Below are 11,711 nucleotides of genomic sequence, written 5' to 3' on the forward strand. Positions count from 1 at the left end.
ACATTCCAGATTATTGGAATGGAATGGTTCCATTCCATTCCACTATGTTCCACAACCGAACACACCCTTAGTCTCTTTGCTGTATTACATCCAAGTTGACATTGGAAGACTGACCTGTTTCTCTCTAATCAGTGACAGATGCGCACAACAAAGGCTTGCAGTATCTTACTCCAGTGGCCAGGTCGCCTGGTCTTGAAGTTCTCCCCCCTCCGATTCCTGGCCTACTCTCATTCCATATTACATGAGTCCAAAGCAGGGCTCCTGGAAGGGAGAACTGAACCCCTTTTTTTCTATATGAGAACCGGAACGGTTGATGAAAGATGACAGCATAGTTACAACGGAGGATGGGATAAAAGTCGCCTGCATGTTTTTGAGGTTGCAGGAACCTGTCTCTGAACTGTGACATTTATTTGTAGTCGACGATGCTTCTTTTCCAGATCGTCGTGTGCAAACTATGATACTTGTGTTCGATGAGCTTACAAGGATTGCAATAGTATTTTCGTAGAGTGCTGTAAAATGATGTCATCTGGATACTTTGTATAACATAGACGTAATGCAACTTACTAGCTTGAACACAGTACGCGCAGCATGATCGGTTTTGAAGAATAACCCTCTGCATCGATGACAAAATCCACATTGGTATGTAACAACTGACTGGCTGATATGCAGACCATGTACAAAACTGACATTGCACTGGCCTTTCACAACACCTTCGCATTGAGGATGCTGCTCCGAATGGCGTCCACATTTTCGTCACACCCCAAGGCGACTGGCATGAACTGCTAGTAGTTAAACTCATCTCTGGTAGGTTTTAGAATAACACCCTTACAAAAGCACGACTTTACTGAAAAACAAAAACTTAACAATAATACTAGCAAAGTGCCCACACGTTATTGTGGATTCTAAATAGCGAAAAACAAGATATAGGAAAATTACATGATTTTGACAAGACATCACTCAGAAAGACATACATGCCAATGGCAGGTTTCAAACGTAGGATAAAGAGTATTCTGAATCAAACAAGATAACTAATTTAGCTGCCAGATTTGTCAATCAAACAGAATGACAAATTGAAGTGAACATGTAATACCAAACTTTATAAAAAAAAACTAGTCCAAAACATTATAAACTGAAGTAAACACAGGAGAGAAGCTAATCATAGCAAATTCCAATCATGCCTCGCCATGAAGACAATGACCTGTGCCGTCGATCTTGCCACGCCAGGTATTAAACTTGTGCTTGCGGCTCAGGTCTTCGTCATCGTCAGGGTAGATATCAGTGCCCTCCACCATCGAAGGGCCGCAGTCAATGACCTCCTTCATGTGCATGAGTAGATTTGTACTCCTATGTGCATACTCTTAAATACTGCTAATCTTGTTTGTATCAGAACAATGAGTCCCGGAGCTTGTTAAACCTTGCTTCAGCTTCAGCCAGGCAAGGAGAGCTTACCACTTTACATATTCGCTCCTCCCCCTTCCCTTACGGAGATCCTGAACCAGCACAAGATGTTAAACAAGATGCAAGAAATAGAACAGAATTGGCGTTAGGGAGATGTCAGGTTACTCAATAGAACACACCAATGAGTTTGAGCTGCGGACCAACAAACATCGCATTGCCGTCCACTTGGGGCACCACTTGGTTGGAGATTACCACTGCCACCAAAACTAGAAAAAGTAAAATAACTCAAATGAGCTGAAAGAGTACCATCAAGAAGAATAAAGTAGCAAACCAAAAGTTCCTTCAACAATTTGGCTCTTATATTCTTTCTACAATCATATACGAGAAATACTAAAGGATGATGATTTCATGATTCATCAGCAGCTAATGGAAAAAAGGCTCCCCTCTACCAGAGAAATATGTCCTGTATAAGGCTGTGGCACTATCTATAACATCGATAGTTAATTGGTAGTAATCTAAGCAATTGGTGACCATCATAAACATCGCTGACATCTTATTTAAACCACACATTTCAAATCTTCAAGCGAATACATGAAAGTGGTCTATAGTACATTCTGTATATTGACAAAACTAACTATGCATGGTTGCTGTGTCTGTATCTGGAAAAGTATATTTTGCAATGTAATAGTCATGTGCTCCAATGGGTAGAACAATAGAGGTTGGGAATTCACACCTCACCTTGGTCTTCCAATCTAAAAGTCATGTGTAATCCTTTCTACAAGATGTGAATATCAAGGCTGGCGTGCAACCAAAAATAAGTATTAGTTCCATCAAAAAATAAATAGCACCATCAATCCACTGCAAGAACTGAACAGATAGATATGAAGAGAAATTGCATACAAACCAGGGGCTCATTGTAGTCAGATGTCATGTTCAGCATTGGATCTGTGTGCAGGATTACCTTCAAGGAAAAACTGATTATTATTTGCAGACCGGAAGCAAATGGAGCTCTTCCATTAAATGGTCTAATATTATTTCTATATCTAATCATGGCGATTGAATCCATATATCTATTACCATATTAACCAATGATTTACTTGTTAAACAGGATTTGAATACTGAAGATTCAGAAACCAATGTCATTGTTCTTGTTCACGGATGTGGGTTTGGTGCTTGGGGCTGGTACAAGACCATGTCACTTCTTGAAGATAGTGGGTTCAAAGTCAATGCAATGATGCTGATGTACCCTCTCATGTTTCTTTTAGATCAAATATGTGCAGCCTAATGTGCAAACGGAGGTTCTTGAGATCTTGTGTTAGCAATCTTCAGCAACTCCATGATATCTCCAACTAGGAGGGTTTTGAGGTAGTTCTTGTGAGGATTTCTTGGCCACAAGACTGGATTAGGATCTCTGGGATCAAATAAATGCAGCCCTGCACTATGTGAGGATCAATATAGAATGCAGTGCTTCCCTTGCTAAATTATCTGGACAATTTGCAAGCAAGTTACTTGTACATGTGTGCATTTGAATTTAGAGGTCGCATCTAAGTTACTTGCTGTAAGTAGGAGGGTGGACTGTTTGCACTGTGACGACTAAGAAAGATGTGTGCTCAATGATCTCCCAACTTCTATTACGAAATCAAAGCTTGATTTTATGCTACGAACCATGAAGAGGCACTTAAAATGATTGTGGGATACCCAAGGTACTTCATCAATTTCTAGAGTGGAGCATAAAACCTACGGTTTTGGCTAATAACGAGTAGAAACATAGACTGTCAGACATGTTTTGATCGCAAAAAAGTACATGAAGCCAGAATCAAACGAACCTGCAGCTCGCAATCGGAGGAGCAGGGGACGCGCCCACAATCACCGAAACACGCGCCGGCGACGCCTCCCATCAACTCCTTCCGTTTGACCTCAAAGAACCATTTCATTGGCCTCCTACCACCGCCAAATCGACACGGACGGCGCCGCGACTACATCCAGGCACCACTCCGAGAACCGCGTGCTGAACTTGGCCGCCTTGGCGAGCGACGAGGACGGCGCTGTTGATCTTGGATCCACGCGGAGGCTATGGGCCAAGGCCGTCGCCGCCGAGACAGTATTGGGGAAGGGGACGGCGGAGGGAGTAGGTCTACATCAGGACTTCATGCTTTCTGGAGGGGTGAGGGGTCGGCGGCGGAACCTGCCGCACGAGCATGGCGGAAGAAGGAGGATCGAGCTCACGCTGCGATCGGCAGATCTTCGGACTGGACCACTGGACCAGTCTATTGGGCTGGGCCTGTCTAATGGGCCAAGCCTTTTTACGTTTTTTCTTCTCCGAGGTACGAAAATTCTCACAGGTATGTGATGGCGTGTATTTCACACGTTCGTTGGGCAACCCCAAGAGGAAGGTATGATGCGCACAACAGCAAGTTTTCCCTCAGAAAGATACCAAGGTTTATCGAACCAGGAGGAGCCAAGAAGCACGTTGAAGGTTGATGGCGGCGGGATGTAGTGCGGTGCAACACCAGAGATTCCGGCGCCAACGTGGAACCTGCACAACACAACCAAAGTACATTGCCCCAACGAAACAGTGAGGTTGTCAATCTCACCGGCTTGCTGTAACAAAGGATTAACCGTATTGTGTGGAAGATGATTGTTTGCAGAGAAAATAGTAAAACAAGTATTGCAGCAGATTTGTATTTCGAGTATTAAAGAATGGACCGGGGTCCACGGTTCACTAGAGGTGTCTCTCCCATAAGATAAAAGCATGTTGGGTGAACAAATTACAGTCGGGCAATTGACAAATAGAGAGGGCATAACAATGCACATACATGACATGATAAGTATAGTGAGATTTAATTGGGCATTACGACAAAGTACATAGACCGCCATCCAAGCTGCATCTATGCCTAAAAAGTCCACCTTCAGGTTATCATCCGAACCCCCTCCAGGTATTAAGTTGCTAACAACGAGACAATTGCATTAAGTATGGTGTGTAATGTAATCAACAACTACATCCTCGGACATAGCGCCGATGTTTTATCCCTAGTGGCAACGAGCACAACACAACCTTAGAACTTTCTGTCACTGTCCCAGGTGTCAATGCAGGCATGAACCCACTATCGAGCATTAATACTCCCTCTTGGAGTTAAAAGTAAAAACTTGGCCAGAGCCTCTACTAGTAACGGAGAGCATGCAAGATCATAAACAACACATATGTAATAACTTGATAATTAACATGACATGGTATTCGTATCCATCGGATCCCGACAAACACAACATAGAGTATTACGGATAGATGATCTTGATCATGTTAGGCAGCTCACAAGATCCAACAATGAAGCACAATGAGGAGAAGACAACCATCTAGCTACTGCTATGGACCCATAGTCCAGGGGTGAACTACTCACTCATCACTCCGGAGGCGACCATGGCGGTGTAGAGTCCTCCGGGAGATGAATCCCCTCTCCGGCAGGGTGCCGGAGGAGATCTCCGGAATCCCCCGAGATGGGATCGGCGGCGGCGGCGTCTCCGTAAGGTTTTCCGTATCGTGGTTTTTCGCATCGGGGTTTCGCGACGGAGGCTTTAAGTAGGCGGAAGGGCGAGTCGGGGGCCGGACGAGGGGGCCACACCATAGGGCGGCGCGGGCCCCCTGGGCCGCGCCGCCACGTGGTGTCGCCACCTCGTGGCCCCACTTCGTATGTTCTTCGGTCTTCGGAAGCTCCGTGGAAAAATAGGCCCCCGGGTCTTTGTTTCGTCCAATTCCGAGAATATTTCGTTAGTAGGATTTCTGAAACCAAAAACAGCAGAAAACGAGAACCGGCACTTCGGCATCTTGTTAATAGGTTAGTTCCAGAAAATGCACGAATATGACATAAAGTGTGCATAAAACATGTAGGTATCATCAATAATATGGCATAGAACATAAGAAATTATCGATACGTCGGAGACGTATCAAGCATCCCCAAGCTTAGTTCTGCTCGTCCCGGCGAGGTAAAACGATAACAAAGATAATTTCTGAAGTGATATGCCATCATAACCTTGATCATACTATTTGTAAACATATGTAGTGAATGCAGCGATCAAAACAATGGTAATGACATGAGTAAACAAGTGAATCATAAAGCAAAGACTTTTCATGAATAGTACTTCAAGACAAGCATCAATAAGTCTTGCATAAGAGTTAACTCATAAAGCAATAAATCAAAGTAAAGGCATTGAAACAACACAAAGGAAGATTAAGTTTCAGCGGTTGCTTTCAACTTGTAACATGTATATCTCATGGATAATTGTCAACATAGAGTAATATAACAAGTACAATATGCAAATATGTAAGAATCAATGCACAGTTCACACAAGTGTTTGCTTCTTGAGGTGGAGAGAGATAGGTGAACTCACTCAACATAAAAGTAAAAGAATGGTCCTTCAAAGAGGAAAGCATCGATTGCTATATTTGTGCTAGAGCTTTTATTTTGAAAACATGAAACAATTTTGTCAACGGTAGTAATAAAGCATATGAGTTATGTACATTATATCTTACAAGTTGCAAGTCTCATGCATAGTATACTAATAGTGCCCGCACCTTGTCCTAATTAACTTGGACTACCGGATCTTTGCAATGCACATGTTTTGACCAAGTGTCACAATGGGGTACCTCCATGCCGCCTGTACAAAGGTCTAAGGAGAAAGCTCGCATTTTGGATTTCTCGCTTTTGATTATTCTCAACTTAGACATCCATACCGGGACAACATGGACAACAGATAATGGACTCCTCTTTAATGCATAAGCATGTGGCAACAATTATTATTCTCATATGAGATTGAGGATATATGTCCAAACTGAAACTTCCACCATGAATCATGGCTTTAGTTAGCGGCCCAAAGTTCTTCTCTAACAATATGCATGCTCCAACCATGAAGGTGGTAGATCTCTCTTGCTTCGAGACAAGACGGACATGCATAGCAACTCACATGATATTCAACAAAGAATAGTTGATGGCGTCCCCGAAACATGGTTATCGCACAACAAGCAACTTAATAAGAGATAAAGTGCATAAGTACATATTCAATACCACAATAGTTTTTAAGCTATTTGTCCCATGAGCTATATATTGCAAAGGTGAATGATGGAATTTTAAAGGTAGCACTCAAGCAATTTACTTTGGAATGGCGGATAAATACCATGTAGTAGGTAGATATGGTGGACACAAATGGCATAGTGGTTGGCTCAAGTATTTTGGATGCATGAGAAGTATTCCCTCCCGATACAAGGTTTAGGCTAGCAAGGTTATTTGAAACAAACACAAGGATGAACGGTACAGCAAAACACACATAAAAGACATATTGTAAACATTATAAGACTCCATACCGTCTTCCTTGTTGTTCAAAACTCAATATTGGATGTTATCTAGACTCTAGAGAAACCAAATATGCAAACCAAATTAGCAAGCTCTAAGTATTTCTTCATTAATGGGTGCAAAGTATATGATGCAAGAGCTTAAACATGAGCACAACAATTGCCAAGTATCAAATTATCCAAGACATTTTAGAGTTACTACATGTAGCATTTTCCAATTCCAACCATATAACAATTTAACGAAGGTGAAACTTCGCCTTGAATACTATGAGTAGAGCCTAAGGACATATTTTTCCATATGCTACAGCGGAGCGTGTCTCTCTCCCATAAAGTGAATGCTAGGATCCATTTTATTCAAACAAAACAAAAAACAAAAACAAACCGACGCTCCAAGCAAAGTGCATAAGATGTGACGGAATAAAAATATAGTTTCAGGGGAGGAACCTGATAATGTTGTCGATGAAGAAGGGGATGCCTTGGGCATCCCCAAGCTTAGACATTTGAGTCTTCTTATAATATGCAGGGGTGAACCACCGGGGCATCCCCAAGCTTAGAGCTTTCACTCTCCTTGATCATATTGCATCATACTCCTCTCTTGATCCTTGAAAACTTCCTCCACACCAAACTCGAAACAACTCATTAGAGGGTTAGTGCATAATAAAAATTCACATGTTCAGAGGTGACACAATCATTCTTAACACTTCTGGACATTGCATAAAGCTACTGGACATTAATGGATCAAAGAAATTCATCCAACATAGCAAAAGAGGCAATGCGAAATAAAAGACAGAATCTGTCAAAACAGAACAGTCCGTAAAGATGGATTTTATTAGGCCACCAGACTTGCTCAAACGAAAATGCTCAAATTGAATGAAAGTTGCGTAGATATCTGAGGATCATGCTCGTAAATTGGCGTAATTTTCTGAGCTACCTACAGGGAGATAGACCCAGATTCGTGACAGCAATGAAATCTGGAACTGCGCAGTAATTCAAATCTAGTACTTACTTTTCTATCAAAGACTTTACTTGGCACAACAAAACATAAAACTAAGATAAGGAGAGGTTGCTACAGTAGTAAACAACTTTCAAGACACAAATATAAAACAAAAATACTGGAGTAAAAACATGGGTTGTCTCCCATAAGCGCTTTTCTTTAACGCCTTTCAGCTAGGCGCGAAAGTGTATCTCAAGTAACATCGAAGGGTGGTGCACCTACAGCGGGGTTTGGAGTTTTCTCAACCATGCATAGTATATTGGATACATAAGTTTCAGCGTCTCCCTTCTCATTAGTCTTGGGCTTGCTACTCTCATCGAACAAATTTTCAGGAACAAGCCAAGCATAGTTATGTTCTAGTGCATCATTCATAGCTAGGAGTTTACATGGTATGGGTGCTTTGATCTCCCCTCCATCATTAGTGTATCTTATTCTATCCATGTCCATCTTTTCAAGGAGACCAACAAAATTAGTATGAGAACCAAGCATATTAAATTTAGCAAAGACCTTTCTAGCCTCTCTTGCTAGACCACCAAATTCTCTAAGAAGGGTTTCTAAAACAAAATCTTTCTTTTCCCCTTCTTCCATATCACCAAGTGTAAGAAACATGTGTTGGATTATAGGATTTAGATTAACAAATTTAGTTTCCAACAGGCGAACTAAAGCAGCAGCAGCAATTTCATAAGTAGGAGCAAGCTCTACCAAGTGTCTATCTTCAAAATCTTCAACGGTACTAACATGGGTGAAAAATTATTCTATATTGTTCCTCCCAATTATAGACCCTTGTCCTACCGGTATGTTCTTTGCGGTAAAATTAAAAGGAAACATGATGAAATAAGTAAAGTAAATGCAAGTAACTAATTTTTTTGTGTTTTTGATATAGCAAACAAGATAGCAAATAAAGTAAAACTAGCAACTAATTTTTTTTGTGTTTTGATATAATGCAGCAAACAAAGTAGTAAATAAAATAAAGCAAGACAAAAACAAAGTAAAGAGATTGGGAAGTGGAGACTCCCCTTGCAGCGTGTCTTGATCTCCCCGGCAACGGCGCCGGAAAAAGAGCTTGATGGCGTGTATTTCACACGTTCGTTGGGCAACCCCAAGAGGAAGGTATGATGCGCACAGCAGCAAGTTTTCCCTCGAGAAAGAAACCAAGGTTTATCGAATCAGGAGGAGCCAAGAAGCACGTTGAAGGTTGATGGCGGCGGGATGTAGTGCGGCGCAACACCGGAGATTCCGGCGCCAACGTGGAACCTGCACAACACAACCAAAGTACTTTGCCCCAACGAAATAGTGAGGTTGTCAATCTCACCGGCTTGCTGTAACAAAGGATTAACCGTATTGTGTGGAAGATGATTGTTTGCGAGAGAAAATAGTAAAACAAGTATTGCGGCAGATTTGTATTTCAGTATTAAAGAATGGACCGGGGTCCACAGTTCACTAGAGGTGTCTCTCCCATAAGATAAAAGCATGTTGGGTGAACAAATTACAGTCGGGCAATTGACAAATAGAGAGGGCATAACAATGCACATACATGACATGATAAGTATAGTGAGATTTAATTGGGCATTACGACAAAGTACATAGACCGCCATCCAAGCTGCATCTATGCCTAAAAAGTCCACCTTCGAGGTTATCATCCGAACCCCCTCCGGTATTAAGTTGCTAACAACGAGACAATTGCATTAAGTATGGTGCGTAATGTAATCAACAACTACATCCTCGGACATAGCGCCGATGTTTTATCCCTAGTGGCAACGAGCACAACACAACCTTAGAACTTTCTGTCACTTGTCCCGAGTGTCAATGCGGGCATGAACCCACTATCGAGCATTAATACTCCCTCTTGGAGTTAAAAGTAAAAACTTGGCCAGAGCCTCTACTAGTAACGGAGAGCATGCAAGATCATAAACAACACATATGTAATAACTTGATAATTAACATGACATGGTATTACGTATCCATCGGATCCCGACAAACACAACATAGAGTATTACGGATAGATGATCTTGATCATGTTAGGCAGCTCACAAGATCCAACAATGAAGCACAATGAGGAGAAGACAACCATCTAGCTACTGCTATGGACCCATAGTCCGGGGGTGAACTACTCACTCATCACTCCGGAGGCGACCATGGCGGTGTAGAGTCCTCCGGGAGATGAATCCCCTCTCCGGCGGGGTGCCGGAGGAGATCTCCGGAATCCCCCGAGATGGGATCGGCGGCGGCGGCGTCTCGTAAGGTTTTCCGTATCGTGGTTTTTCGTATCGGGGGTTTCGCGACGGAGGCTTTAAGTAGGCGGAAGGGCAGAGTCGGGGCCGGACGAGGGGCCACACCATAGGGCGGCGCGGGCCCCCCAGGCCGCGCCGCCACGTGGTGTCGCCACCTCGTGGCCCCACTTCGTATGTTCTTCGGTCTTCCGGAAGCTCCGTGGAAAAATAGGCCCCCGGGTCTTTGTTTCGTCCAATTCCGAGAATATTTCGTTACTAGGATTTCTGAAACCAAAAACAGCAGAAAACGAGAAGCGGCACTTCGGCATCTTGTTAATAGGTTAGTTCCAGAAAATGCACGAATATGACATAAAGTGTGCATAAAACATGTAGGAATCATCAATAATATGGCATAGAACATAAGAAATTATCGATACGTCGGAGACGTATCAAGCATCCCCAAGCTTAGTTACGCTCGTCCCGAGCGGGTAAAACGATAACAAAGATAATTTACTGAAGTGATATGCCATCATAACCTTGATCATACTATTTGTAAACATATGTAGTGAATGCAGCGATCAAAACAATGGTAATGACATGAGTAAACAAGTGAATCATAAAGCAAAGACTTTTCATGAATAGTACTTCAAGACAAGCATCAATAAGTCTTGCATAAGAGTTAACTCATAAAGCAATAAATCAAAGTAAAGGCATTGAAACAACACAAAGGAAGATTAAGTTTCAGCGGTTGCTTTCAACTTGTAACATGTATATCTCATGGATAATTGTCAACATAGAGTAATATAACAAGTACAATATGCAAATATGTAAGAATCAATGCACAGTTCACACAAGTGTTTGCTTCTTGAGGTGGAGAGAGATAGGTGAACTGACTCAACATAAAAGTAAAAGAATGGTCCTTCAAAGAGGAAAGCATCGATTGCTATATTTGTGCTAGAGATTTTATTTTGAAAACATGAAACAATTTTGTCAACGGTAGTAATAAAGCATATGAGTTATGTACATTATATCTTACAAGTTGCAAGTCTCATGCATAGTATACTAATAGTGCCCGCACCTTGTCCTAATTAACTTGGACTACCGGATCTTTGCAATGCACATGTTTTGACCAAGTGTCACAATGGGGTACCTCCATGCCGCCTGTACAAAGGTCTAAGGAGAAAGCTCGCATTTTGGATTTCTCGCTTTTGATTATTCTCAACTTAGACATCCATACCGGGACAACATGGACAACAGATAATGGACTCCTCTTTAATGCATAAGCATGTGGCAACAATTATTATTCTCATATGAGATTGAGGATATATGTCCAAACTGAAACTTCCACCATGAATCATGGCTTTAGTTAGCGGCCCAAAGTTCTTCTCTAACAATATGCATGCTCCAACCATGAAGGTGGTAGATCTCTCTTGCTTCAGACAAGACGGACATGCATAGCAACTCACATGATATTCAACAAAGAATAGTTGATGGCGTCCCCAGAAACATGGTTATCGCACAACAAGCAACTTAATAAGAGATAAAGTGCATAAGTACATATTCAATACCACAATAGTTTTTAAGCTATTTGTCCCATGAGCTATATATTGCAAAGGTGAATGATGAAATTTTAAAGGTAGCACTCAAGCAATTTACTTTGGAATGGCGGATAAATACCATGTAGTAGGTAGATATGGTGGACACAAATGGCATAGTGGTTGGCTCAAGTATTTTGGATGCATGAGAAGTATTCCCTCTCGATACAAGG

The 11,711-nt window shown here is 42.0% G+C and overlaps 1 long non-coding RNA gene across 2 annotated transcripts; it reads right to left on the reverse strand.

The window, feature by feature from the left end:
• Positions 1-1,344: 1,344 nt before the first annotated feature.
• On the reverse strand, positions 1,345-3,325 carry LOC124686924. Of its 2 annotated transcripts, none has more exons than XR_006998006.1 (4): positions 3,225-3,325; positions 2,303-2,359; positions 2,137-2,195; positions 1,345-1,664 (listed from the first exon to the last, which is right to left on the reverse strand). It is a non-coding gene; the product is annotated as an uncharacterized LOC124686924 (long non-coding RNA). The 2 variants fall into 2 exon arrangements; XR_006998005.1 differs by having other exon boundaries at positions 2,132-2,195.
• Between the last annotated feature and the right edge of the window lie 8,386 nt (positions 3,326-11,711).

Source organism: Lolium rigidum, chromosome 2 (genome assembly GCF_022539505.1).
Source record: "Lolium rigidum isolate FL_2022 chromosome 2, APGP_CSIRO_Lrig_0.1, whole genome shotgun sequence".
NCBI classification, from domain to species: domain Eukaryota; kingdom Viridiplantae; phylum Streptophyta; class Magnoliopsida; order Poales; family Poaceae; genus Lolium; species Lolium rigidum.